General features: G+C 40.0%; 1 protein-coding gene and 1 pseudogene across 4 annotated transcripts in view; one reads left to right on the plus strand and one right to left on the minus strand.

Annotated features, from left to right (window-relative positions):
* ANK2 (ankyrin 2) overlaps nt 1–27,624 on the plus strand; it is a 683,465-nt gene that overhangs the window by 94,871 nt on the left and 560,970 nt on the right. For 2 of the 4 annotated variants that reach the window (XM_063723596.1, XM_063723598.1), the window contains exon 1: nt 24,761–24,939. The exons of 1 other annotated variant lie outside the window; for it this stretch is intronic. The gene's annotated coding sequence lies outside the window, so the exon portion shown is untranslated. Of the gene's footprint in view, nt 1–24,741; nt 24,940–27,624 lie in introns of those variants that run through there. One more of the 4 variants, XM_063723590.1, reaches the window with a different exon arrangement.
* On the minus strand, nt 3,862–26,523 carry LOC100434872 (eukaryotic translation initiation factor 2 subunit 3-like; annotated as a pseudogene).

Genomic DNA, 27,624 nt, shown 5'->3' on the forward strand with positions numbered 1-27,624 from the left:
GTTTTTAAAAGCGCTGACTTGACCATTATTAGATTGCTACATGCACCTATGCATGTAACAGAATTGCACATGTACCCCATAAATTTGTACGAATAAAAAAAAAGGCAAATCTAAACATGTTTCTTTAAGAAATTAAGGTTTTAATGTGAAATTAGTTATATGAAAGGCCAGAATAATATTTGTATTTTTCAGAGAATTTAATATTAAGGCATATTAGTTATCAAATAATAATTTAGAAAAGTAGTAATAAGAGAAGTAGATTTTATCATTGTTATTTACTCTGAAAACCCGTGTTAATAATTTTGTCTCATTATGTCATTACATACTAACAATTAGATAGGAATTATTTTATATTTTGGTTTATCATATTACTGAATAACCAAATGATAGAAACTTAAAGACTGAAATGTACTAAGAGATGATTTTGTTATATACTATCTTTCATAAATGAGAAAACTAAAGCTCAGATAGAAATAAAATAATTTTCTTTTCTTTTTTTTCCTCTCTTTTTTTTTTTTTTTGAGACAGGGTCTTACTCTGTTGCCCAGACTGGAATGCAGTGGTGAGATCTGGACTCACTGCAACCTTTGCTTCCAAGGTTCAAACGATTCTCCCTCCTCAGCCTCCCGAGTAGCTGGGACCACAGGCACGCGCCACCACACCTGGCTATTATTTTTGGTAGAGATGGGGTTTCACCATGTTGTCCAGGATCTGGAACTCCTGAACTCATGTGATCTGCCTGCCTCGGCCTCTCAAAGTGCTGGAATTACAGGCGTGAGCCACCGTGCCCAGCCAATAATTTTCTCCATTGAGTAACAAGCAGCTCCTCAGCACCCCATAATCACATTTTAATCACATTTTATTTGGTTTATAGCGTAACTAATTGTTGACTTTACCCCCATCCAGTGTGTCAGAAGACATTTTACAATGCAAACACAGAACTCTGAAGTGCTTTTGTGACAAAATGTGAATTTCAATGTAAGATAAGCTATAAAAAATTATGAAAATCCTTTGGAAAGTTTTCATGCAGTTAATAGTTTATTTGCACAGATTTCTAACTTGGATGTCTTATAAAATTTGTTGATGTGAATTAAGATTTTATTTGTAAGGATTTGATGTCCTTAAAGTAGTATTTTGATAGACAAGTCTTGTTTGGAAGAAGAATCAGATCATTTGTTGGGAGATAGTTGATTAAGTGATTAATAGAAGCACAGTGTGTAGATATCTTATTTGTTTATTGCTTTGTCTATTCCTAGTTAATAAAGTAAAATAATCCCATGACAAATACTCCTGGAAAAGCAATTTAGGTATGATGAAGTCAACAAGGTCTAGTTTGTTTGTAGCAAAGTACAATATATAAGCCTAAATTTATGCTTAGTGATTTTCAGGCATCAAATTTAATTTCTTTCATCTATATGAGTTGGTTGCTCTGTTTTCTTTTTTGAGCCAAGGGAGGTACTGAATGCAGAGATAAAGAAGCACTTTCTTCTGCCATTCCCCCTTCTCTCCCTCCTCCCCAAACTATTTTAACAGGGAATCAGTATTAAGTGCTTTCATCAAAGAGTAAACTTGCTGCCAGGAGTCTCATTTGCCTGCCAACATAAAAGTTTGGCTACAGATTTTTGATTTTAGGGTAACACAGCTTTTTCCAGGAGGAGGCAGTGAAAGAAATGGACTCTAGGCAACTGTGAGCATAATAGAATAGAATGAGCCTGGGCTATAGAGTCAGAAAATAACTAGATTTTTCTCCTAGTCCAAAGCTGATAACATGTTTGTTATGAAAATCAAATGAGGTAATGAATGTCAAGCAACAATAGCAGTATCTGGTACATGCTGCATAATTTTTAATTTTCTCTCTCTCCCCTACAAATCTAATTCGACTTCTTTTGGATTCCTTTGGAGACTAAACTTTGCAATAATAGAAGTAGGGACAGAGAGCACTGGACAATCCCAGAAGCCATCTTATCTGTGGATGTTATTTTCCAATAAATGTAGAAGAGAGATTGAGATTACCACTCTCCACTGTGCCCCATCCCTAACACTCACTATAACTTCAGTGTAAATCCAATTAAACTAGATTCCTAGGAGATTCATGTTTGGATATATTACTCAGAGACTTGACATGATGATAACTAGCCCTTCATTCTAGGGAAAGGTAACCCAAGAGTGGCCCCAGTTGCTCACAGAGTCTCAGTGCTCAGGTGAAGTGTATAAATATTTCTCTCAATGAAAGATGAGCAAGACCTACAGACCCTAAAGTTAGATAAATGTCAAGATCCAGGTACAGGATTAGAAAGGAGAAGTAGATTAAATTTTTTTTTTTTTTTTTTTTTTCCCGAGACGGAGTCTCGGTCTGTCACTCAGGCTGGATCTCGGCCCACTGCAACCTCTGCCTCCCGGGTTCAAGTGATTCTCCTGCCTCAGCCTCCTGAGTAGCTGGGATTAGGATTACAGGTGCCTGCCACCACACCTGGCTAATTTTTGTTTTTTTAGTAGAGATGGGGTTTCACAATGTTGGCCAGGCTGGTCTCAAGCTCCTGACCTTGTGATCCACTTGCCTCAGCCTCCCAAAGTGCTGGGATTACAGGCATGAGCCACTGTGCCCAGCCTTTTTTTTTTTTTTTTTTGAGACAGGTTCTTACTCTGTTGCCCAGGCTGGAGTGCAGTGGTGCGATCATGGCTCACTGCATCCTCAACCTCCCGAGCTCAGGCAATCCTTCCATCTCAGACTCTGGGAGTAGCTAGGACTATAGGTGTACACCACCATGCCCAGCTAATTTTTGTATTTTTTGTAGAGATGGAGTTTCACCATGTTGACCAGGCTGGTATCCAACTCCTGGACTCAAGTGGTCCTCCTTCCTCAGCCTCCCAAAGTTCTGGAATTGCAAGCATGAGCCACAGCACCTGGCTGAGATGAATTTTTTAAAAAATTGTGATAAAATATACATATCGTGGTTGGGTGTGGTGGCTCACACCTGTAACCCTAGCACTTTGGGAGGCCGAGGTGGGCAAATCACCTGAGGTTGGGAGTTCAAGATCAGCCTGACCAACATGGAGAAACTCAGTCTCTACTAAAAATACAGAGTTAGCCAGGTGTGGTGGTGCATGCCTGTAATCCCAGCTACTCGGGAGGCTGAGGCAGGAGAATTGCTTGAAGCCAGGAGGTGGAGGTTGTGGTGAACCGAGATTGTGTCATTGCACTCCAGCTTGGGCAACAAGAGCAAAACTCTGTCTCAAAAAAAAAAAAAAAATATATATATATATATATATATATATATATACACACACACACACATACATATTGTAAAACTTATCTTTTTAACTATTAAATTTTTTTGAACTTATATAGAGACGGGTTCTCACCATGTTGTTCAGGCTGGTCTTGAACTTCTGGTCTCAAGCGATCCTCTCACTTTGGCCTCCCAAAGTTCTAGGACTACAGACATGAGCCACCATGTCTGGCCACCTTCTTTTTTTTCTTTTCTTTTCTTTTCTTTTTTAAAATAAAAACTTTATTTCAAATAGGTCCAGTGGTATGTGTGATACAACAAAGGCCTGTTGTAACAAGCAGTTTCATTTCAAAGCTGCATTGAAGTACAAATCTGAAAGTGTTTAACAATGATCAATGTCTGCTAAAATGTATATTAAATTGATCAACATACCATTTTTGACATTATTATATATCCAACTCTTTAAGTAGAAAAAGTTAAATTTTCATCACAAAAAGTGAGGATCACCTGCCAGTTTCTACAAAGGTAATGAGCTGTGAAATGTATTCCCTCATTTGGTTTTGAAAATACACCCTCAGGTTACTAAGAGAAATTCTGACTTTGCCCAACTGTGTTATTTAACTGTAATTCTTCACTTGTCATCTACTGTTGGCTTCATGGCCACTCTTCTTCCTATCTGATCCCAACGAATTAAATGCTAATGTTTCTCAACTCTTTGGCTAAGGGCAATTTTTTTCTCCTACTTTTGTGCACACAGGATTAGTGAGAACTATTTTACCCAAATCATCTTTGACTGCACTCTCTTCTTCCTGTAGACAGATCCTATGTTTACTATAAGAACTTCACTCATAGACAGCTTTTGTACTTTTTCTGCTTTTTTGCCTTCTTCTATACATACACCTAGAAGCTGTCTAAGCAGTAAATAGGACATTTCTCGTCCTGTCACGATCTTAGGTACAGCTCCAACTGCACCAAGCACCTGCCCTGCCATTCTATGAATGTTGGGTAAATTTTTGTTCCAACTCCAATAAGACTCCCTGGAGCAGTGTACTGAGGATCATTGTGTTCTGCAAAAAGTGATACAAGTTTGGAAATGATTGTTTTACACATGAGTTTTCCTTCACTATTTTTGGGAACAATACCAAGTCTGGCTCCTGTCTCCTGGACCACCTTTAATACACCTTTTTAAATACTGCCACCAGTTGTACTCCCTGGTAATATCATCAATATCACAGCCAGGTTTGTTAACATCAAAGGGCCTAATAACAATAAGTTGGGGTTCTGAAGTAAAGTCTCTTGGAGGTACTGAAATTTTCTTTACTATATACTCATGGACAACTTCAGGATTGTATTTCAGCTTAGCAGAAATGAAAATAATAGGAGGCTCTTCTGCTACTCTACTTTATATTAATACAATTGAAAGATCTGTTCATACTGTTCTTTAGCCTGACTTTCTTTTACCAAATTAATTTTATTTTACAGAATGAAAGTATGTTTCAGCTTCATAATATCTATGGCAGCCAGGTATTCAGAGAAGTCTGAGGTTGAGGACAAGATTCATTGCCGGCTACCAACAGAAAGGTCACATCCATCACTGCTGTACCGTTCAACAAAGTAGCCATCAAAATATCATGGCCAGGACAGTCAACCAAGGAAACATGTCTGACTAGTTCAAAGTTTCCTTTGGTCCCTGGAATGTCTATAGGGAACTCATCAAGGTGTACTACTTCCACAGAATCTGTAACATTCTGGCGGAGGAAACTTGAGTCATCAAGTTTATAAATCTTGGCATTTAGCGTGTCCAAACTTGACAGTAATATTTCTTTACAGTTCATTTTTGAACCTGACAGTGTGAATGACAGAAATAGTTTTTACAATTATGGATTTTCTTTTCTTCTTCTTCTTTTTTTTTTTGAGATGGAGTTTCTCTCTTGTTGCCCAGGATGGAGTGCAATGGCATGATGTCAGCTCACTGCAACTTCTGCCTCCCGGGTTCAAGTGATTCTCCTGCCTCAGCCTCCTGAGTAGCTGGGATTACAGGCATGCACCACCACCCTGGCTAATTTTGTACTTTTAGTAGAGAGGGGGTTTCTCCATGTTGGTCAGGCTGGTCTTGAACTCCCAACTTCAGGTGATCCTCCTGCCTTGGCCTCCCAAAGTGCTGGTATTACAGGCATGAGCCACCGCGCCCGGCCACAATTATGGATTTTCTATGAGCAACATGACCAATTGTACCTATATTAGTTGTGGCTCATCTGCTTGATAACTTTGTGTAAAAGTAGAGTCCACTCAGTAACATCCTCATGCATAGCATGGTATCTTTAGCCCCACTGGTGTACCACAAGGGTGTGGTAGTGCCAGGACTGACCATCTAACTTACTCAGGTTGGTACCATTGTCTTGGCTTGTCCATGGTAGGTCTGATGGTGCCTAGAGCCCCTGGCGTGGAGCTCATTTTAACCATTTTAAAGTGTACAGTTCAGTGGCATTAAGTATATTCACAGTGTTGTGCAACCATTACCACTATCCATCTCCAGATCTTTTTTCGTCTTGCAAAACTGAAATTCTATACCCATTAAAAAATAATTCCCTATCCCCCAGTCCCTGGCAACCACCATTTGCTTTCTGTCTGTATGAGTTTGACTACTTTAGGTACCTCACATAAATGGAGTCACACTATTTGTCCTTTTGTGACTGGCTTATTTTGCTTGGTGTAACGTCTTCAAGATTCATCCACAATGTACCAGGTGTTAGAATTTCCTTCCTTTGTAAAGCTGACTAACGTTCCATTGTATGTATATACCATATTTTGTTTTATCTATTTGCCCATTGAAGGACACTTGTGTTGCTTCAATGGGCAAATGGCTATTGTGAATAATGCTGCATGAACATGGGTACACAGACACCTGTTCGAGTGCCTGCTTCCGATTCTTTCTGGTTATGTGCCCATAAATGGAATGGCTGGATCATATCATAATTCCATTTTTATTTTTTGAGGAACCTCCATAGTGTTTTCTAGGGTAGTGGCACCATTTTATATTTCTACCAGCAGTTTACAAGAGTTTACGTCCAACTTTACGTCCTCTCCAACATTTACGTCCAACTTTACGTCCTCTCCAACATTTTTTCCTTTCTTTTAAAATTTTTATTTATTTATTTTTATTATTTTATTTTATTTTTTTGAGATGAAGTCTCGCTGTGTCACCCCGGCTGAAGTGCGGTGGCATGATCTTGGCTCACTGCAACCTCTGCTTCCTGTATTCAAGCGATTCTCCTGCCTCAGCCTCTCTACTAGCTGGGATTACAGGCGCACGCCACCATTTCTGGCTAACTTTTGTATTTTTAGTAGAGACAGGGTTTCGCCACGTTGGCCAGGCTGGTCTTGTAACTCTTGCCTTCAGGTGATCCGCCCGCCTCAGCCTTCCAAAGTGCTGGGATTACAGGAGTGAGCCACCGCGCCCGGCCCACCTTTTTTTCTTTTTGTAAATAATGACTAAAATGTGTAAAGCAGTAGGTTAATCCTTAATAACATGAATTCTGATGTACAACACATAACCTGTCTCAGTTCCTAGCCTAGGATTCACTCACATAGAAGGTTCTTGTTGAAAGAATGAACAAGAATCCACACACCACATGTAAAATTAACTACCTATAGAAAATAATCTAGGAAGCAATATAACACAGCTTATTCATCCATCCATTCATTGAGTTAATGAAATGGAGTATATGTCATGCACGATGTTAATTATTAGGAGTTCAAATTTCAGCAAAATGTGGAGTCAAGACAAATGTGGTTCCTTCTCTCCAAGAGCTCATATTCTGGTCTCTCTTGAGGGAGGAAGGCTGAGTCAGCAGGATATGATAGGCCAATTAAAGTATCCTTTAAAAACACCTAACCCTTCCACCCTTCAGACTACATTTTTTCAACCCACATTATGATTAGCAATGCTACTGTATTCTAGTTTTGCCGATATGCATTTTCTTTTACAAATTAGTATATATACTAGTATAGTGAGATATAGTACAAATCTAGCGTGTGTGTGTGTGCATGATATATTTATATCTCACAGGAATTTACTTCATATGATTCAGGCCCTCTGGAGTTCTGGGAGTGAAATAAGTCCTAATAGCTGTAAGGTATTCATTGCATGTAATGAATTAACTTCTCTCTGCGTCTAGAATGGTACCAGTTATTTGCCATCGTTGGGAGAATTGAGAAATATTCACTCAATTTTTTGTGCTCTGTGTTCAAATGAAGAACCCCTTTTGAGAAAGTCAGCCTCACTGGCTTTTCTTTTTTTTTTTTGAGATGGAGTTTCGCTCTGTTCCCCAGGCTGGAGTGCAGGCGCAATCTCGGTTCACTGCAACCTCCACATTCCAGGTTCAAGCGATTCTTTTGTCTCAGCCTCCCGAGTAGCTGGGATTACAGGCACCCGCCAACGCAGCCAGCTAATTTTTTGTATTTTTAGTAGAGACAGGTTTCACCATGTTGGCCAGGCTGGTCTCGAACTCCTGACCTCAGGTAATCCACCCGCCCTGGCCTCCCAAAGTGCTGGGATCACAGACAGGAGCCACCGCACCCGGCCAGCTTTTCATTTTTAAATGAAGTAATAAAATTGAGCTTCTGAACCTGCAAAGCTGAGAACTATTCATTGCGCTATGGTAATGACAGAATTATGTAGGACACCAAGGTAGTCAGCTAACTCTACAGTGACATTACTGCTTCTGCCTTCTGTGTGAATTCAGAATGAGGGGGGCATACATTGGCAACAGAATCATAGTCTGATTTCCTTCCTGTAGAGGTGGGGAGAATGGGCTTATTTTTTGTGTGTGGGATTTATGTGTCTTAAATGCAAATTGTTCCTCAATCGTCAACAAAATGCTGTAAAAATCATGCTATCGTTTTGTTCATTATAGTGAAGCCATGCACTGAACTGCCTTCCTGAAGATAAATGTATACATAGTGCCTTGCTCCTGAGGATCTGCATTACTCTTTCTACTTACTTAACAACTGTTTATTGAGATCCTACCATGTCCTTATTACTGTGCTTTGTCCTGATAATACAAAGGTGAACTGATCCTGTGGTCTAGTGGTGGTGGGAGACAAGTGAACAGGCAATTATAATTGCTAAGTGTTAATAAATGACAGAGAAGGCACAGGATGCTGTGGTTACACAAAAAGAGACTCTTAACTTAGGCTAAGGGGATTAGGGCAAGGCTTCCTGGAGGAGCTGATAACTAAGCTAAAACCTGTGAATTGAATGGGAGTCAGCTAAGTAAAGAAAAAGAAAAGTCTTTCTTGGAGAAAACAGTACATAGAGAATTTTAGCACGGGTAAGCATGCAAACTAAGGAAAATAAAAAATGATGAGTGTGGTTTGAGATCAGACTATGAGGGTAAGAGATGAAGCAGAGAGATAGCAGGCACGCTCTCAACTAGGATGTTATAAACCCTCTTCAGGACTCTATTTTGAGAGCAATGAAGATCCATTAAAGCGCTTGAAGAAAGGTGTATCATAATGAAATTTATGTTCTGGAATGATAACTCTAGCTGCGGTACAGAGTATGATTAAGGGGCGGGTGAGGTGAAGGTCTGGGAGACCATTCATTTTTTTTTTTTTTGCAATAATTCAGTAATGAGAAAAATTTATAAATTTGTGTGATATTTTCCAGGATCTGGTGACTTTTGTTGTTATAGGATGTGGGGGAAAAGGGTCACTTCCTGGTTTGTGGTTTGGGCCACTAGGTGAGATGGAGAAACAGGAGGAGTGGCAGGTTTCTTGAGGAAGATGACAAGTTCAATTTTAGGTGGTTTAGATTTGAGGTATTTGTGCAACAACCGAGGAGGCTTTCAGGGTGGAAAGTTTAGAGGGAGATTGGAGGACACTGTTGTTCATATTTGAATTGCTGCTCTTCTTGCCAATCCTCCTTTAGGATGCCACTGTGGAATTAAGAATTAATGAATTAGAGATATTTCCTGTGGAATTGGATCCAAAAGGTACAAAAGGAAGGAGCATGCAGCTTGCTGCTTCTTGGGAGCATAACCAGCTGAGGGTGCACTGTTTTATCATTTTCCACCAGCAGCGTAATGCTTGCTCCTTCCCATTCATTTCAATATATGTATTTATATTTTAAATATGCAAATTTACATGTTCACAGATAAAGTCCTTGATGTATCTGTTGATGTGCTTATCTCTGGGAAGTGGGATTAGGTGGAGGAGACGGGCATTATTACTTTATATAACCTTATATTGCTATGCTTTTTTTGCACAAAGCAACTTACTTTTATGAAGAAAATTAAAATTATTAAGTAAATAATTGAGTAGAAATTTTGAGCAAATTGGGTTGAAAAAAATACTTGAAGTGACAGGCAATATAGACTTTTTTTGAAGAGCAATATAGACAACATAGGAGTTAAAACAAAAACAAAAACAAAAATGATATGCCTCAAACTATATGGGGCAATCTTCCTGCCCATGATTCCTCCCGAGGTGATACGTTAGGAATCGTGTGCAAATGATTTTTGTCATCCAGTTGCTACTTCTTATTTATTCTTCTGTAGCAAGCATCCAACATTACATCTCTTATCAAGACTGATGCTCAACTGGTACTCACCGGTAGGCTGCAGTGGTTATTTATAGCCTGTGTCTGTTCTGATTGGTCTGATTACTGGCTGTTGTTATAACTGCTGCTTTAGTGATTTATATTCTCTGACACCACTGATTTAGGAAGTCTGTCTTGACATCTGCCTCTTCCTTGATCTCCTTTCAAGTTTCTCCAGTATTCCCTGGAGAATATCTATCATAGTAGTAGATATATAGTAGTAGTTATCTATATAGCATCTATAGTAGCCTGAATAATGGTTCTCAAAGGTATCAGGTCCTAATTCCACGAACCCTTAAATGTTACCTTACTTGGAAAAGGGTCTTCGCAAATGTGATTAAGGATCTTGATACGGCAAGATTATACTGGATTATCCAGATGGGCCCTAAAAGCCTACTTTATAAGCGATAGGCAAGTGCCTTTATAGGAGGCAGGCAGAAGGGCAGTTTGACACAAGCACAGAAGAGAAGGCTAGGGAAAGGAGGAGTAGATCGTGAATTGAAAATGGAAGCCTTGAAGACTGGAGTAATGGATGTAGCCCAAGTCAAAGAATGTTGGCTGCCACCAGAAGCTGGAAGAGGCAAGGAGCAGATTCTCCCTCTAGAGCTTCTGGAGGGAGCACAGTCTTGTTGACATCTTGATCTCATCAACCCTGTGAAACTGATTTCAGAATTTCTACTTGCAGAATTGTGAGAGAATAAATGTCTCGAATATTGCATGGAACATACTCATACTAAAAAATATACTATTGTTTATTTAAATGCAAATTCAATAAGGCAGGCCTCTTGTATTTTATTTGGTAACCATATATAGAGACTATGTCTTAATCTCTGTATTGTTCCGCATGTTTGATCAGTGGATGTTTGTTGAATAAATAAATAAAATGACAATTTTGCAAAGAGTTAAAAAGTATTTTTAATATTGAAATTTCCAAATAGTATAATAGACAGAGAATAGTATAATGAAGCCCCTTATAGCCAAATAGTATAATAGAGAGAATAGTATAATGAAGCCCCTTATATACATTGCAGCTTTTATAATCATTGACGTGACCAATCTCACAGTTTTTTTTTTTTTTTTTTTTGAGATGGAGTCTCGCTCTGTCACCCAGGCTGGAGTGCAGTGGCGCGATCTCGGCTCACTGCAACCTCTGCCTCCTGGGTTCATGCCATTCTCCTGCCTCAGCCTCCTGAGTAGCTGGGACTATAGGCGCCTGTTGCCACGCCCGGCTATTTTTTTTTGTATTTTTAGTAGAGACAGGGTTTCACCATGTTAGCTAGGATGGTCTCGATCTCCTGACCTTGTGATCCGCCCACCTCAGCCTCCCAAAGTGCTGGGATTACAGGCATGAGCCACCCGTGCCCGGCCAATCTCATAGTTTTTAAAACAATACTTTATTCAAGAGAAGCAGCTCTGATGGTATAGTTGTTTGATTTTCTATTTATGGGCGTATGTGTGAGTGTATGAAGGGACAGGGCTATGGTGGCATTAGCACTGCATTTCAAGATGCTACCTCCTTCGACAAAAATTGAAGAAATCGAGAGTGATGAGCATTTGCATATAGATAACATGAGAACAAAACACAATGTAACTCATTGAGGGAGCTTGTTATAGAATGCCAGAAGATATCGAGGACATGGATGATATTTTCTAAATATAAATTGTAACATGTGAGGTGGGAGGATTGCTTGAAGCCAAGAATTCAAGACCCATATAGAGGACATGGATGATATTTTCCAAATGTAAATGCAAATATAAATTGGAACATGTGAGGCAGGAGATTGCTTGAGGCCAGGAGTTCAAGACTCATCTGGGCAACACAGCAAGACCCTGTCTCTACAAAAACAACAAACAAAAAACTAGCCAGGCATGGTGGCACATGCACCTGTAATACTAGATACTCTGGAGGCCGAGGCGGGAGGATTGCTTGAGCCCAGGAGTTCAAAGCTGTCGTGAGCCATGATTATGCCTCTGCACTCTAGCCTGGCTGAAGAATTGTGACCCCTTCTCAAAAAAAAAAAAAAAAAAAAAAAAATTGCAACCTGGACACGAAAATTGTGCCTCACAGAATGGCGAAGAACCAATCAGAACGGTTAATCAGAACTTTATTCTGAACACCCAGGAAGAATAGGTTGGAGATGTAGAAGTGACTAGCACTGAGGAAGGGTGTGACCAGATCATCCCTGAATGCGAAGTAGCCACGGAAAGGAGGGCTGGGCAGAGTCAGACCACTGTTTGTAGGAAAATTAGGCCTCAAAAAGTCAAATGAAAGACACGTATAATTGCATCATGAGGATGTTGAAAGAGAAGCAGGTGCCAGAGAAATGGGAAATTCTTTAAAAAAATGAAATTTTACGACTAAGCTTCATACATTTTTATGAAATGAGAGGAAACCAGAAGGCATCTGTGGCAGTTGTTATTGGTTGCCTACCTTTGTACCAGGTAACATGAACCAAGATGGGCCAGGCCAACAAGTCAGTCAACAGATCATTTTTGGTGCTCGCTATGCACCAGGCACTGACCTAGGCACTATTGTAAATAAGCTAGACAAGGGTTCATTTCTTCAAGAGCCAATGTTCCTGGGGTGGTGTAAAACAAGGGTGTAGGGACTGTGACAAAGTAGATAGGCATGCAGATTTTTTTTTTTTTTTTTTTTTTTTGAGACAGAGTCTCACTCTGTTGCCCAGGCTGGAGTGCAATGGCACGATCTCGGCTCACTGCAACCTCTGCCTCCCAGGTTCAAGCGATTCTCCTGCCTCAGCCTCCTGAGTAGCTGGGATTACAGGTGCGTGCCACCATGCCTGGCTAATTTTTGTATTTTTAGTAGAGACGGGGTTTCACCATGTTGGTCAGGCTGATCTCGAACTCCTGACCTCCTGATCCACCTGCCTTGGCCTCCCAAAGTGCTGGTATTACAGGCATGAGCCACTGCGCCCGGCCACATGCAGATTTTTGTATCTTCATTTTTAAATTTTTAAGCTTTTAATTATTATGGGTACAAAATAGGTGTATATATTTATGGGGTAGATGTGATATTTTGATACAGGCATACAATGTGTAATAATCACATCAGAGTAACCAGGGTATTCATTACCACAAGCATTCATCATTTCTTTGTGTTAGAAGCATTCCAACATTCCTCTCTTTTAGTTATTTAAAAATATACCATAAATTATTATTGATTATAGTAATCCTATTGTGTTATCAAAACTAGATCTTATTTATTCTCTCGAAATATATTTTTGCACCCATTAACCATCGCCACATTTCCCCCCGTCACACTACCCTTCCTAGCCTCTGGCAATGATCATTCTACTCTCCATTTAATTGTTTTAATTTTTACCTCCCACATATGAATGAGAACATGTGAAATTTGTCTTTCTGTGCCTGGTTCATTTCACTTAACATAATGTTCTCCAGTTCCATCCATGTTGTTGCAAATGACAGCGTTTCATTCTCCTTATGCTGGAATACTACTCCACTGTGTGTATATATACTACATTTTCTTTATCCATTCATCCACTGATGAATACTTAGGTTGATTCCAAATCTTGGCTATTGTGAACAGTGCTGTAATAAACATGGGAGTGCAGATATCTCTTCAATATACTGATTTCAGGCCAGGTGTGATGCCCATGCCTGTAATCCCAGCGCTTTGGGAGGCTGAGGCAGGCGGATTGCTCGATCCCAGGAGTTTGAGACCAGCCTGGGAAACATGGCAAGATCCGGTCTCTACAAAAAATAAAAAAAATAGCCAGGCATGGTGGCGCATGCCTGTAGTCCCAGCTACTTGGGGAGACTGAGGTGGGAGGATTACTTGGGCCCAGGGAGCTGAGGCTGCAGTGAGCCGTCATGATGCCACTGTACTCCAGCCTAGGTGACAGAGTGAGACCTTTTTTCAAAAAAGAAAAAAATGAAAAAATATATATACTGATTTCCTTTCTTCTGGATGTATACTTAGCAGTGAGGTTGTTGGGTATTATGGCAGTTCCATTTTTAGTCTTTTGAGGAATCCTGTTTTCTTTGTTTAAGAGTGTGCTGGGAAAACAAAATGAGTCTTCAGGGGAAAAATCTGGGTCTTGGGTGGCCCGTTTCCAACTCTCTTCTATTGGATAAAGCTGGTGTTTATTAGCATGGCTTCCAAGGCACTCTCTGATGGAGCTGTCTTTTAACTACCTCTGCATCCTCATGTCTTGCTGCTCCATACATCTCAATTAAGCAGTGTAGAACTGTTTCTAGTCCCTAGGCACACTGTGCTGTGCTGCAACTCTGTTCCTGTCATTCTTTTGTAGGGGCCTTCCTGTCTCCTATCACGGTTGCTATTAAAATACCTGAAACCCATTAAGTGTCAATTGAATTGAACTGAATGAGACTTCATATTGTTTTTAAGGAACTAAAAATCTGCTTGAGGAGACAAACATGTATGCAGATACCTTCACAGAAGTGCATTTAAGTCTCATAATGAGTTCACAGTTTCAGGTTGTAAGGAAGAATATGGCAGAATACCGAAAATGGGCAGAACAGTTACTATTCTTTGAGGAGAGCTGGAGAATGGCAAAGGTTCTGGATGATGGTGAATTTTATCCATGTTTTTAGAAAGGGGGTAAAATTTGGATTTTGATGTATACTTAGGTTTCACATTAGTCCTCAGCAACATTTAGACTGAATTTTAAAATAAGTGGTTTGAGAGTACTTAGATTAGGGAGAAATAATCAGTAGGAATAAGTTTGGGTTTACGAAGAGCAAATGAGATCAAAGAAACCTTGGTCTTTTCTTTCATAAGTCTCCTAGTTAATAAAGAAATGCTGAAAATCCACTATTTCAACCTGACCTTGGGCAGTTCCCCAGAAACAGCATTTGGTTGCTTTGTTATAGGACTTGGCCCTTTGCTCTTTGTCAGACTGTGGGTGAGACCAAAAAAAGACATGTTTATTAAATTTGCAGATGACTAAGTTTTAATGCTTGAAAAATAGAATTGGGATTTATAATTGGGCTGAAATGATAAACCAATATTGAAAAGATGAAATCTCATCAGGATTTATATAACCATATATGTACAAATAATTCAGCATTCATGTGCTTATGTTCAAGAAAATGAAGGTCTATTTTAAGAACAGTCAGTGAGAAAGTTCTAGTGATTTTAGTTGACTGCAAGCTCAATGTGAGCCAATAGTGGAGAGTACTGCCAAGACATGGGGATACAAATCTACATTGCATTAATAACAGCTGAGTGTCCAGAATAAGGGAAATAGTCATCCCACTTCTTTGTGATTCTCAGACCACACACATTTGGAGTCTTGAGTCCTTAGATCTGGGTTCCCTATTTCAAGAGGAAATATTGACAAAGTGGAGCATATCCGGAAGTGGGTGAGCAGGATGATGAAGACAGCAAAAATCATGTCAAATAGGAAATGGCTGAATACAGTGGGAGCATAATTACTCTCTCCCATTATGTGAAAGAAGGAGTAATCAAATATTATGTCTCTCCAGAGAGCAGAACTAAAACCAGTGTGATTGGAGAATTTAAAGAAAGCAAATTATGATACAATACAAAGAAGAAATACAAACTTCAGCTCTTGAAATTTAAGTGGGATTAAGTATTAGTTGGCAGTATTGTAGGGATGATAATTCTTCCCAATTCAATTTTAATGAAAACTCAATAGAAAACAAGAAGACAGAAACACCTGTGGTATTTTTGTAGGGCTGGGGGCAAATTCCAAAAATCACCTAGAAAAATAAATAATAATGACTTTGAAAATTAGATAGAGAAGGTTGGTTGATCACTACATAGGCTATAATGATTAAATGAAAATGACACTGGTACAGACAAATCAATGGAATAGTTATTTCAGGGATAGACTCTGATATATCAATAACTTAATAGAAAACAAATGAGGTATAACAACTGGGGACATATAGACTATTTATTTATTTATTTATTTATTTATTGAGACAAATTATTTCTCTGTTGCCCAGACTGGGGTGAAGTGGTGCGATCTCGGCTCACTGCAACCTCCGTCCCCCTGGATTCAAGTGACTCTCCTGCATCAGCCTCCTGAGTAGCTGGGATTACAGGCGTGTGCCACCACACCTGGCTAATTTTTTTATTTTTAGTAGAGACGGCATTTCACCACGTTGGCCAGGCTGATCTTGAACTCTTGAACTCTTGACTTCAGGTGATCCACCCACCTCAGCCTCCCAAAAGTGCTAGGATTACAGGCGTGAGCCACTGCGCCCGGCCCAGAGAAACTATTTAATAAATTTTCTAGGACAATTCATTTGGTAACTGGGGAAAGACAAAACACTTCAAAAAAACTTCCTAGTAGTTTAAATTATATGTTAAATGGTTAGAAATAAATAAATAAGGGCCGGGCGCGGTGGCTTATGCCTGTAATCCCAGCACTTTGGGAGGCCGAGACGGGTGGATCACGAGGTCAGGAAATCGAGACCATCCTGGCTAACACGGTGAAATCCCGTCTCTACTAAATATACAAAAAATTAGCCGGGCGTGGTGGCGGGCGCTTGTAGTCCCAGCTACTCGGGAGGCTGAGGCAGGAGAATGGCGTGAACCTGGGAGGCGGAGCTTGCAGTGAGCCGAGATCGCGCCACTGCACTCCAGCCTGGGCGACAGAGCAAGACTCCATCTCAAAAAAAAATAAAAATAAAAATAAAAAAGAAAGAAATAAATAAAACCAGGCCATGCGCAGTGGCTCACACCTGTAATCCTAGCACTTTAGGAGGCCGAGGCGGACAGATAGGATGAGCCCAGGAATTCGAGACCAGTCTGGGCAATATGGTGAAACCCCACCTCTACTAAAAATACAACAACTGAGGTGGGAGGATCACCTGATCCTGGGAAAGTCAAGGCTGCAGTGAGCTGTGATCGCGCCGCTGCAGTGAGCCGTGATCGTGCAACTGCACTCTAGCCTGGGTGAGAGTGAGAGCCCATTTCAAAAAATAAACCAAAAACACAAAAATTAGAAACATTAGAATTGAGTACTTAGAAAATCCCTGCGTTTGGGGAGGAATGTTCTGTTTTACTACATTTTACTATACAACATTTCAAATATTAAAATAAATAGATAGTATAACAAATACTTGTATATTTCTTATCTAGGTTTGCCGATTGCTAACATGTTGTCATATTTACTTTATTTTTTTAAAGCATTTGGAGGTAAATTATAATGTTGCTTTACCATTATGTTCTTTAGTATCTCTAAAATAGATATTTTTTTGTATATATACGTATATATGTGTGTGTATATATGTATATATGTATATATATATGTGTATACATACGTATATATATATATATATATTTTTTTTTTTTTAGTAGAGATGGGGTTTCACCATGTTGGCCAGGCTGATCTTGAACTCCTGACCTCAGGTGATCCACCTGCCTTGGCCTCCCAAAGTGCTAGGATTACAGGTGTGAACCACTGTGCCTGGCCAAATAAGGATATTTTTCTTAACTAAGCACAATACTTTTATCATGATCACAGCTACAAAATTAAATAATTCTCTGCTATCTTCTGATACCCAGTATATATCCAGATTTCCTCTGTTGGCCCTAGTGTGTTTTCCAGCCAAGTTGCTCAAATCAGGATCTAGTCAATGACCTGCATGATTCTTAATATGTGGTGAACTATGGCTCATATTTCTCTGTTAGTTGAGAAAAGTTCTCTTTCCTTCCCGCTTTTTTTTTTTTTTTTTTTTTTGAGATGGAGTCTCACTTTGTCACCCAGGCTGGAGTGCAATGGTGCGATCTCAGCTCACCACAACCTCCGCCTCCCAGGTTTAAGCAATTCTCCTGCCTCAGCCTCCTGAGTAGCTGGGATTACAGGCACCCGCCAACAAGCTTGGCTAATTTTTGTATTTTTAGTAGAGACGAGGTTTCACCATGTTGGCCAGGCTGGTCTCGAACTCCTGACCTCAGATGATCCACCCCCTCGGCCTCCCAAAGTGCTGGGATTACAGGCATGAGTCACCACGCCCAGCCCCTTCCTGCTTTCTTCTTGTTGTTTTGTTACATTTTCTTGCTGAAGAGACTGGATCAATTTTCTGGTAGAATTCCACCTTCTGGATTTATATGATTGTTTCCTTCTGGTTTCATTTAAATTTTAGTTAACTCTCCGCTGTATTTCCTGGAGACTGGACATTTTGATCTAAAGTTGTTACTGATGTCAGGTAAAACATTTTTGTCAAGTGTATTTCATGGGTGATGCTGTGAACATTATATCCTATCATATCAAGAGTTGTACAATACTTAGTTGTGTTACTTTTTATGATACTAAGATCAATCTTTAAATTAATGGTAAATGGGAAAATTACTCGATCTCTCTATTATAAAGTTATGATTTTTCCCCCTTGAGACAAGTAAATATTCTGTGTGTTAAGAACTCAGCAACAGATTAGTATCCACTGTCTTTATCAACCTTACACTCAATGCTGTTGGCACCCATTGCTGACTCTTGTCTGAACCAGTTACTCCATTACAAGTTGCAAAATGGTGATTTTTCCAATTATTAGTGTTTTTGCTTTCATTAACTAAGATTCTTCTAATAGAGTTCGCCTTATTAATTAGAACTATGTGTTACTCCGGCCGGGCGCGGTGGCTCACGCCTGTAATCCCAGCACTTTGGGAAGCCGAGACGAGCAGATCACGAGGTCAGGAGATCGAGACCATCCTGGCTAACACGGTGAAACCCCGTCTCTACTAAAAATACAAAAAATTAGCTGGGCGTAGTGGCGGGCGCCTGTAGTCCCAGCTACTCGGGAGGCTGAGGCAGGAGAATGGCATGAACCCGGGAGGCGGAGCTTGCAGTGAGCCGAGATCGCGCCACTGCACTCCAGCCTGGGCAACAGAGCTACTCCGTCTCAAAAAAAAAAAAAAAAAAAGAAAGAGCTATGTGTTACTCCAAAATAGAGTTCCATTTGGAAAAGAACGAATTCATACTTAACTCTCTCTCTACTAATTTTTGTGTAAGGAATTGGTTAATAGTTACCTCAATGAGGGGCAAATATGTCTTTTCATTCTGGGTTGAGTATCATTCGGAATTTTATATATTCAAGTGTGTCAATCAATTATAGTATTCTTTATGATGCTGTGATAGATTGTGTTTACCAAAGCAGGATACACCAATATATTCAGTCTCACATGGTCTTCCTATAATGTGATATTGATACATCTCCATTGCTTCTGCCTGGCACTCTCTTGGGACACATGCTTTTAGTGAAATCCAACCACCCCGAAGCCACCATATTAAAAGACCATAAGGAAAACAACATAAGAGGTACACAGAAATGATTAAGGAGTCCTAATTATTCTATCCCTCAATGTTCCAATTCAGGCATCAGACATGTGAGTGAATGAATCCTTAGAAGATTTCATTCTCCAGCTTTTGAGGTGATCAAATGATGCTAAGTGGAGTAGAAACCAGCTAACCCCCTGAACCCTTCCCAGACTATAGATTTGTGAGAAAAATAAATGTTTTAAGCTAAGTTTGGCTTGACTTTTTACATAGCCACAGTATCTAGAAAAGATGCTTTGGTGAAGCTGGCCTTTGGGGGCCTCTCCGTGTTGACTCCTGTGCTTTGACACGACCCCGCTTCTCTTCAGTAATTTCCTTGCTTTCTAATATAAGACAATGTGCTAAGCTCATCTTATACATTCTCTGCCTCAGATTTAAAATCAGCCTTTTCCCCAAAGAGCCCTGGTTCTTTTTAGTGAGGAATGGTATTTAGAGTTTAAAATCTGGTCATTGGCTGGGTGCGGTGGCTCGCGCCTGTAATCTCAGCACTTTGGGAGGCTGAGGTGGGTGGATCACAAGGTCAGGAGTTCGAGACCAGCCTGGCCAACATAGTGAAACCCTGTCTCTACTAAAAATAAAAAAAAAAATTAGCTGGGCATGGTGGCATGTGCCTGTAGTCCCAGCTACTTGGGAGGCTGAAGCAGGAGAATTGCTTGAACCCGGGAGGTGGAGGTTGTGGTGAGCCAAGACTGCACCACTGCACTCCAGCCTGGGCAACAGAGTGAGACTCTGTCTAAAAAAAAAAAAAAAAATCTGGTCATTATGGAAACTTTCAATGGAACAAAAACAATGGAAAAATTACAAATGATGACAATAAAACACTTCAACATGTTTCCCAAAAGCAGAATTTAAAGGCAAACAATGAAGCTCAACAGAATAGACAAGAAACATATTAAAAATTCAGTAAAAATAAAAATCAATGTGGACAAGCAATTCTTAAAAGACAGAACACCAATGAATAGTAATCATTGAATCATTTTCAACTTTCTATACTATTTTTCCTTTACCAAATTAGATTATATTTATTTATATATTTATTTATTTATTTATTTATTTATTTATTTTTTGTGACAGGGTCTCACTCTGCCACCAAGGCTGGAGTGCAGTTGCGTGATCATGACTCACTGCAGCCTTGACCTCCCAGGCTCAACCCATTCTCCTGCCTCAGCCTCCTGAGTAGCTGGGACCACAGGTGTGCACCACCATGCCCAGCTAATTTTTCTATTTTTCATAGAGACAGGGTCTTGCCATGTTGCCTAGGCTGGTCTCAAACTCCTCAGCTCAAGCTGTCTACCCATTTTGGCCTCCCAAAGTGTTAGGATTACAGGCATGAGCCACTGCACCCAGCCAGATTTCCCTTAAAAGAAATAGGCCTCAATGCTGACAAGAATGCAGTGAGTCAGTGGTCCAGGTTAGAAGGTCAACTCTGCTTTCTGTGGTAATTTAGTGGCCCAGTTTTCTTCTGTTCATTTGCTCTGCCGTTCCCCGTTAAAGCCGTGTGGCTGAAGTGAGGTCACAGGCAAATCTGTGTTCTAGCTTGCGTAAAGGAAACAAAAGAAGTTTAGGGCAAGCAATGTTCTTTGAGGCAAGAAAGGAGAAATTCTGCTCAGAAGGCCGCCACACTGAGTTGCAAGGGAGCTTGGGAGCTGTAGTCTTTGGGCAGGCAATCGTATATCTTGCCTAAACACTATTACTTTGAAATAAGATCGCATCCTTTAATTCAATAGTTCATTTTCTTATAGTCTTTCCTAAGGAAATAAATGAATTTCAGAAAACAAGTGTTAATTACCTAATGAACAATAACTCAGCCAACGAGAGAAATATTCAGTATGTTATTTACTGGAGAAGGAAGCTACTTGAGAAGCATCTATATAGTTTTATTAAAGGGTGTTAGAGGCCATGATGAGGAATTAAATGAGATGGAAAATGACTGGAGAGCGTTTATTTTTATTTTTTATTTTTTATTTTTTTTGAGACAAGGTATTACTCTGTTACCCAGTCTGGAGTGCAGTGGCATGATTGTGGCTTATTGCAGCCTCAACCTCCCTGGGCTCAGGGGATCCTCCCACCTCAGCCTCCTGAGTAGCTGGGACTACAGGCGTGTAACACCACTCCAGGCTAATTTTTAAATTTTTTATAGAGACGGGGTTTCGCCATGTTGCTCAGGCTGAGAGAGTTTTAAGTAAGAGAACATTCTGCTTGCTCTATGGAGGACAACTGGAAGCTGTTGCTGTAGTCCAGGACACAAGTGATGATGGTAGCCTGTGCTAGAGTTTAGGAGTAGTGACAATCTTTTGAATATTAAACCTTTGTTAACTCTATAGATTTTGGAAGGAACAATTTGTTGGTGAGGCCACGTTTCACACTTCACTTAGCTCATAATATAAGAAATAGTGGCAAAAGATCACTGTATGGGGGCTGTGGTAGTACCTGAACAGTGCTATTTTTAAATTGCCAGTTAATTTTAGCTAGAGAGATCAGCAAAATTCCAAGAAACTAAATACAAAAAGACACTTTTTTAAATTTTATTTTATTTTATTTTATTTTTTTATGATGGAGTCTCAAAGTCTACTATTTTTAGTAGAGACAGGGTTTCACCATGTTGGCTGACCAGGCTGGTCTTGAACTCCTGACCTCAAATGATCCGCCCACCTCGGCCTCCCAAAGTGCTGAGATTACAGGTGTAAGCCACCACCACCGGCGAGAATTCACTTTCTTTGTCTACTTTAACTGCATTACATTCTATGTATTTGATTTATCAACTATATTTCAGATATTTGTGTGGAAACAGCTTATCTCTAACAAGATTATAAACCCATTGAATATCATGCACTTTGGTATCATTTTCAGTGACTTGAACATAATAGGTGTTCAATTAAATGTGAGTGTAAAAGAATTAACTCTGTGATATTGTGATATATAAACAAACACATATATTAAAATTCATCCCTAGTTTCTGACACAGAGCTCATAAAACCTTGGTAATTTCCTAGATAATGAGGTGAGATTAGCATAATTTGCTATTCATAAGGCCCTTTCAACCAAACCTGAGTTTATGCTAATGAGGTGACTCTTGGTGGGGTCAGGGGCCTGCCCTAGATAGCTTCAGGATGGGAGCTCTTTGCCAGAGAAACCAACCTTGTGATTAGAGGATTTAAACTTTCAGATCCACCACACCTCCACAGAGGGGAGGGGGGGCTGAAGATTGAGTCAGTCCCCAGCGGCCAATGATTTAATCAACCATACCTCTGTAATGGGACCTCCATAAAAACAAACCATTAACAATAGGATTCAGAGAGCTTCCGAGTTGGTGAATGTATCCACATGTTGGGACCACATCAAACACCACAGGGACAGAAGCTCCTGCACTCTGGACACTTGGAGACCTCACCTTACATGCCTTTTCATCTGGCTGTTCATTTGTGTACTTTATAATATTCTTTATAACAAACTGGTAATAATAAGTAAAGTGTTTCCCTGAGTTCTGTGAGCTGTTATAACAAATTATCAAACCTAAGGAGGGAGTCAGTCATGGGAACCCCCAATTTGTAGCCAAGCTGGACAAAAGTGTGGGTAACCTGGGTACCCACTACTTGTGATTTTTATTTGAAGTCGGGGGCAGTCTTGTGGGACTGAGCCCTTAACCTGTGGTGTCTGCGTTAACTCTGGGTAGTCAGTGTCAAAATTGAATTAAATTGTAGGGCACTCAGTTGGTGTCTGCAGAAAATTGGGAAATTTCTTGATGTGAAAAACCCACATATCTGGTGTCAGAGATGTTCTGTTTCAGTAGAAACAGTAGTAGACTTGAACAGTTTTACTCTTTATATAGCTTATTTCCAATGGAGAACAAATGGAAATCAAGTGCTCATGGAATCTCATATTGAATTCCACAGTCACAAGCATCCTGGTCATCTCAGGGGAAAATATCACACACTTGGTACAAAGCAAATAGATGAGTTAAATATTATATATTAAATGACAAATATATTATGATATTAGTAATTATATAATTATTATATTTAATTATTTCCATAAAAAAGAACATGCGAATACTATATATTGATTACAATATCAAATAATGATATTATAGCCTTAATTGACATATAAGAAAATGGCACAATTCACTTTAAATATAAGGAACAAAGACAAAATAATGAAAACTAAGGGTTTGCATATTTTGTGATTATTTTATAGGAAACAGCTAATTATTAAACGAAGGAAAACTAAAATTATATATTTATTTTTCTACTTAAGAAGTGTCTTGGCCGGGCACGGTGGCTCATGCCTGTAATCCCAGCACTTTGGGAAGCCGAGGCAGGTGGATCAGCTGAAGTCAGGAGTTCGAGACCAGCCTGGCCAACATGATGAAACCCTGTCTCTACTAAAAATACAAAAATTGGCCAGGTGTGGTGGCACATGCCTGTAATCCCAGCTACTTGGGAGGCTGAGGCAGGAGAATCACTTGAACCCAGGAGGGGGAAGTTGCAGTGAGCCAAGATTGTGCCACTGCACTTCCGCCTGGAGGACAGAGCAAGATGGTGTCTAAAAAATTAAAAAAAAAAAAAAAAAGTGAATTCTCCTCTCTGCTAGGGGAGCATTATATTTTTTACATCATTTCTGGTCACAGCTGTCTAAGCGGGCTATGATTTTGCTTGATAAAGTCTTAATGATTTTGATTATTCTTGCCTTAAAGATTACATGTGTTACCATTTATCCTAATGAAATTAAGATAAAACGTGATTTTGTTACCAGCCTTTAGATTCAGTATTAGACACAGAACATTTTATAAGGATCCTTGATAAGGCTCTCACTTCCTTGTCTTATCACAGAAGTAGAATTAGAAGCTCTGTAACAAATATCTAACCCCTCTACTATTTTCATAATCTGTTTTCGGACTAGGTGTATAGTAGGTGATCAATAAATGATTATTGAATGAATGAATGTAAGCCTGAATGGATGGTTCTGACTTCCTGTCTGCTTATCTGCCTATCTGTCTAGGATTGTACATCTATTTCTGTTGGACTATATGTGAATCCTCTCAAAATAGAATTATTGTATATTGCACTGAGTCTAATGGTTACCTCCCTGAGATTGCCTATGAACTAAACTCAGTGGTGACTAGCTTAAAACACACACACACCACCTACCAATATTTTATGACTTAAACATATATATGTATATATGTGTATATAGATATATATAAACTCTTATATAAAAGATGATCTACTGAAAGGCGGTGGGGTATGGTGGTGGTAGTGATTTATAGATGAAATCACTCCCACGGCATTGGCATCTTGGCAGTAGCTCATTCCTCAGCTTCCCTGAACTAGGCGTGGAACTCCAGTTACTTCCCATATATCTGATACATTTAGGCTGCAACAAATTCAAGTGCTTTTCTTGCTTATTTTTTCCCTTCTTTTAGAACAGAAGAAACCAGAAAAAAAAATATTTTGTGAGAAAACAACAGTTCCTTACTCTGTACCACCTGCTTAAATGCAAACCAAAGGCACCCAAATGATGCAACCCAAGAGTGTGGAAGAGGCTGGCGGATGGGCTGTCACGTCTGGCTGATCTGATGTCAGAGCAGATCATGTGGTGCTCTGTGGGCAGCTGGGACTGGCCCGCCGAAAGCACATGGATTACAGTCTGAGGCTGTAATGGGAAAGTCGGTTCCTGGGCTGCTGTCTCATAGACATCAGCTTGCAGGGAAGCTGGGGGCTCTCCGACTTGCCCTGCTCCGGGGCCCCTCCTGCTGCGTGACTCACAGGCACATTGCAGAGAGAAGCTGCCGCTCCCAGTAAGTGCTTAAAGAAGGTCTTTATTCAGAGCATTTTGGAAGCGGGGAGGAAGTGTTTGTGTTGATAGGGGGTGCTGGAAGCCTTTGTAAAACCCCCTCCTTGGATCTGGGCTGGGCAGCGGCGCTTTCCATGCCATTCTGGAGTTCAAAGGCAGCGCTGATGTGCAAATGTTCCCCAGCCCTGGTTTTGGTTTGTTCTCCATGTGATGTGTTTTTCTGATTTGCATTTTCTCTTTCTGTAATCATAGGGCAGATTTTTAAGATCTGGTTAAAGTGAATTGATTTATTTCAGATTTCCAGCCCCAGAGTGGACTTGGTGTTCCTTGTCTGATAAGCAGGGAGAGGGGCAAGAGGGTGGTGGCTCTTTTGGTCAGAATCACTGCTTGTGTTAAGACACTGGCTGTGTCTGTGCCGGAGAAAGTGGTTGCCACCCCTTCTCTGCATTGGGTGAGTAGGTGGTGTGAGAGAAAGCGGGGGTGAACCAGCAGTAAAGAGATTTAATTAGTTTTTGGTAAACAGCAGTGCTATTAGTATATTGCCTTTTTTTATGGTCAAAATTTATATTAAATAGTGTCAGCTGGCAGAACAGGTGCTGGCAGTGGAAGAATGATGGAGTTCTTTCTCCCTTTCCCAGCTAGTGAATTGTCTTTGCTTCATCGAAAGCCCAATTAAGGAGTAGAGAGAAATGTAACAGATGCAGATTTCTGAGCACTGTTTTTTGTTTGTTTGTTTGTTCTTTGGTTTGGTTTTTATTTTTTATTCCTAAAAAGCACCACATTCCCACACTCATGCATCAGGAATGATTTTCACCTCGACGATGTCTTAGGTGTGGCCTTTTTGGAGAGCAAAGGAATAAATCAATAACATCTTTCTCTTCCTTCTGAGCATATAACATTAAGTTTGCTTTAGAGACTGAAAATAAATGTGTGTGGTTGGAAGGAGATATGAAGGGGAATTTAGAAGAACAGATTGTTTATTTGCCCTGGCACTTTTCTGTGAACACTTGATAGAGTTCTAGGTCAAGGTGTATGGTGTCCCCTTGAGGGATAATAGGCAAATAATTAGGCTATGTCTTTAAGCATTGGAAAATCTTTATTTTTTTTAAGGAAGAGAACCTAGTCTTTTCTATGGATCTCTGCACAAACCATAGACTTTGGGGCCAAACACTGATTCCAGACACACTTAGGCATTGAAGAAACTTTTGGGTGAGAAAGATGATGGTATGAAAGCAAAGAAAATATGCTTAGATGAATTTTTGTCCTTTTTTTTTTAGCCTTTTGCAGTATATGGTTTAAGTCACAGAACAACAAACAACAGAAGAGAGCATGCCCCACCCAGTGTTGTGAACATGGATGATTCCCCTCCCATTCTATTCCACTGAACTGCATAAACACTAGCGCAGAGACAGTTCGAATTCATCTTTTGAACCCTGTATGTTACAGGTACAAGCCATATAAAATGAAGACATAGAAAAATGGAAGATCCTCCCACCCCACCCTACTTTCTCCTCCTTCCATATTGTTGAGTGAAGCTATATTCATCTTGGAAAAGGTCTCCATCACTGCTTGTAATTTTGTTAGCCATTTCGTGTAGATGAGCTCGATGTGAGGAATTCAGAGGTAGTCTTCCTGATCAGGCCCTCCGTCTCTGCCTAGACCACACCCCCTTTTTTGGCCACATGCCTAAAACTCTCTCTGAAGGGGTGTGTGATAAAACGATGCCCATCCTTGGGCACATGGATTCCTCGGTCACAAAACTGAAGAGCCCTGATTTCTCTGCAGACACACATTTCCTGCTTCTCAGGGTGAAGATACCCATTTATGGGGGTTTAGAATTCCTTTTCTTTAAAGATTAACACAGTAATGTGAAAAGAAATGGAAGAAAATTATCCATTTTTCTATCTCACTCACACAACTCTGTTTAATGTCCTGTATTCTCTTCCTGTCTTTATCATCACATTAGGCTAGCTATGTTTAATGCAGAGGGGCTATCCACACTCCTTCAGATTTCTGCTTTTCAGGGAAGGCATCTGTAGTTACAGACTTAGAACTGGACCAGACCCTACTAGGACTGATAGTTCAGCCATATTTCACAGAGGGTAAAGCTGGCCAGAGTTACACATCTGATGAGTGACAGAGTTGGGACCAGAACCCAGATTGCCTGACTGCCCAGTGCTCCTTCTGCAATCATGCAACCTAAGGAGAGAACATTTTCTTTAAAAATTAGGTGTTTTTTTCAATTTCTGGTTCTTTTTTATTTTATTTAAAATGCTGTGTAATTATTAGCTTAGTAAAATGACTGTAATTTCACTGTCTTTCCCGAAGAATGTCTTGCAATAGATTGGAAAGTCAATTTTGTGTTTTTTAATTAGAGACAGGTTCTTGCTATGTTGTCCAAGCTGGACTCAATTCCTGGGCTCAAGTAATCCTCCTGCCTTAGCCTCCCAAGTAGCTGGGATTACAGGCATGAGCCACTGTGCCTAGCTTTGCCTTTGTTTTTCTGTTTGTTTTTCGAGATAGGGTCTCTCTCTGTTGCCCAGACTGTAGTGCAGGGGCATGATCATAGCTCACGTAACCTTAAACTCGGGCTCAAACAATCCTTCAGCCTTAGACTCCTGAGTGGCTGGGACTACAGGTGCATGCTGCTATACTGGGATAATTAAAAAAAATTTTTTTTTTGAGACCG

The sequence above is a fragment of the Pongo abelii genome, chromosome 3 (assembly GCF_028885655.2).
Source record: "Pongo abelii isolate AG06213 chromosome 3, NHGRI_mPonAbe1-v2.0_pri, whole genome shotgun sequence".
NCBI classification, from domain to species: domain Eukaryota; kingdom Metazoa; phylum Chordata; class Mammalia; order Primates; family Hominidae; genus Pongo; species Pongo abelii.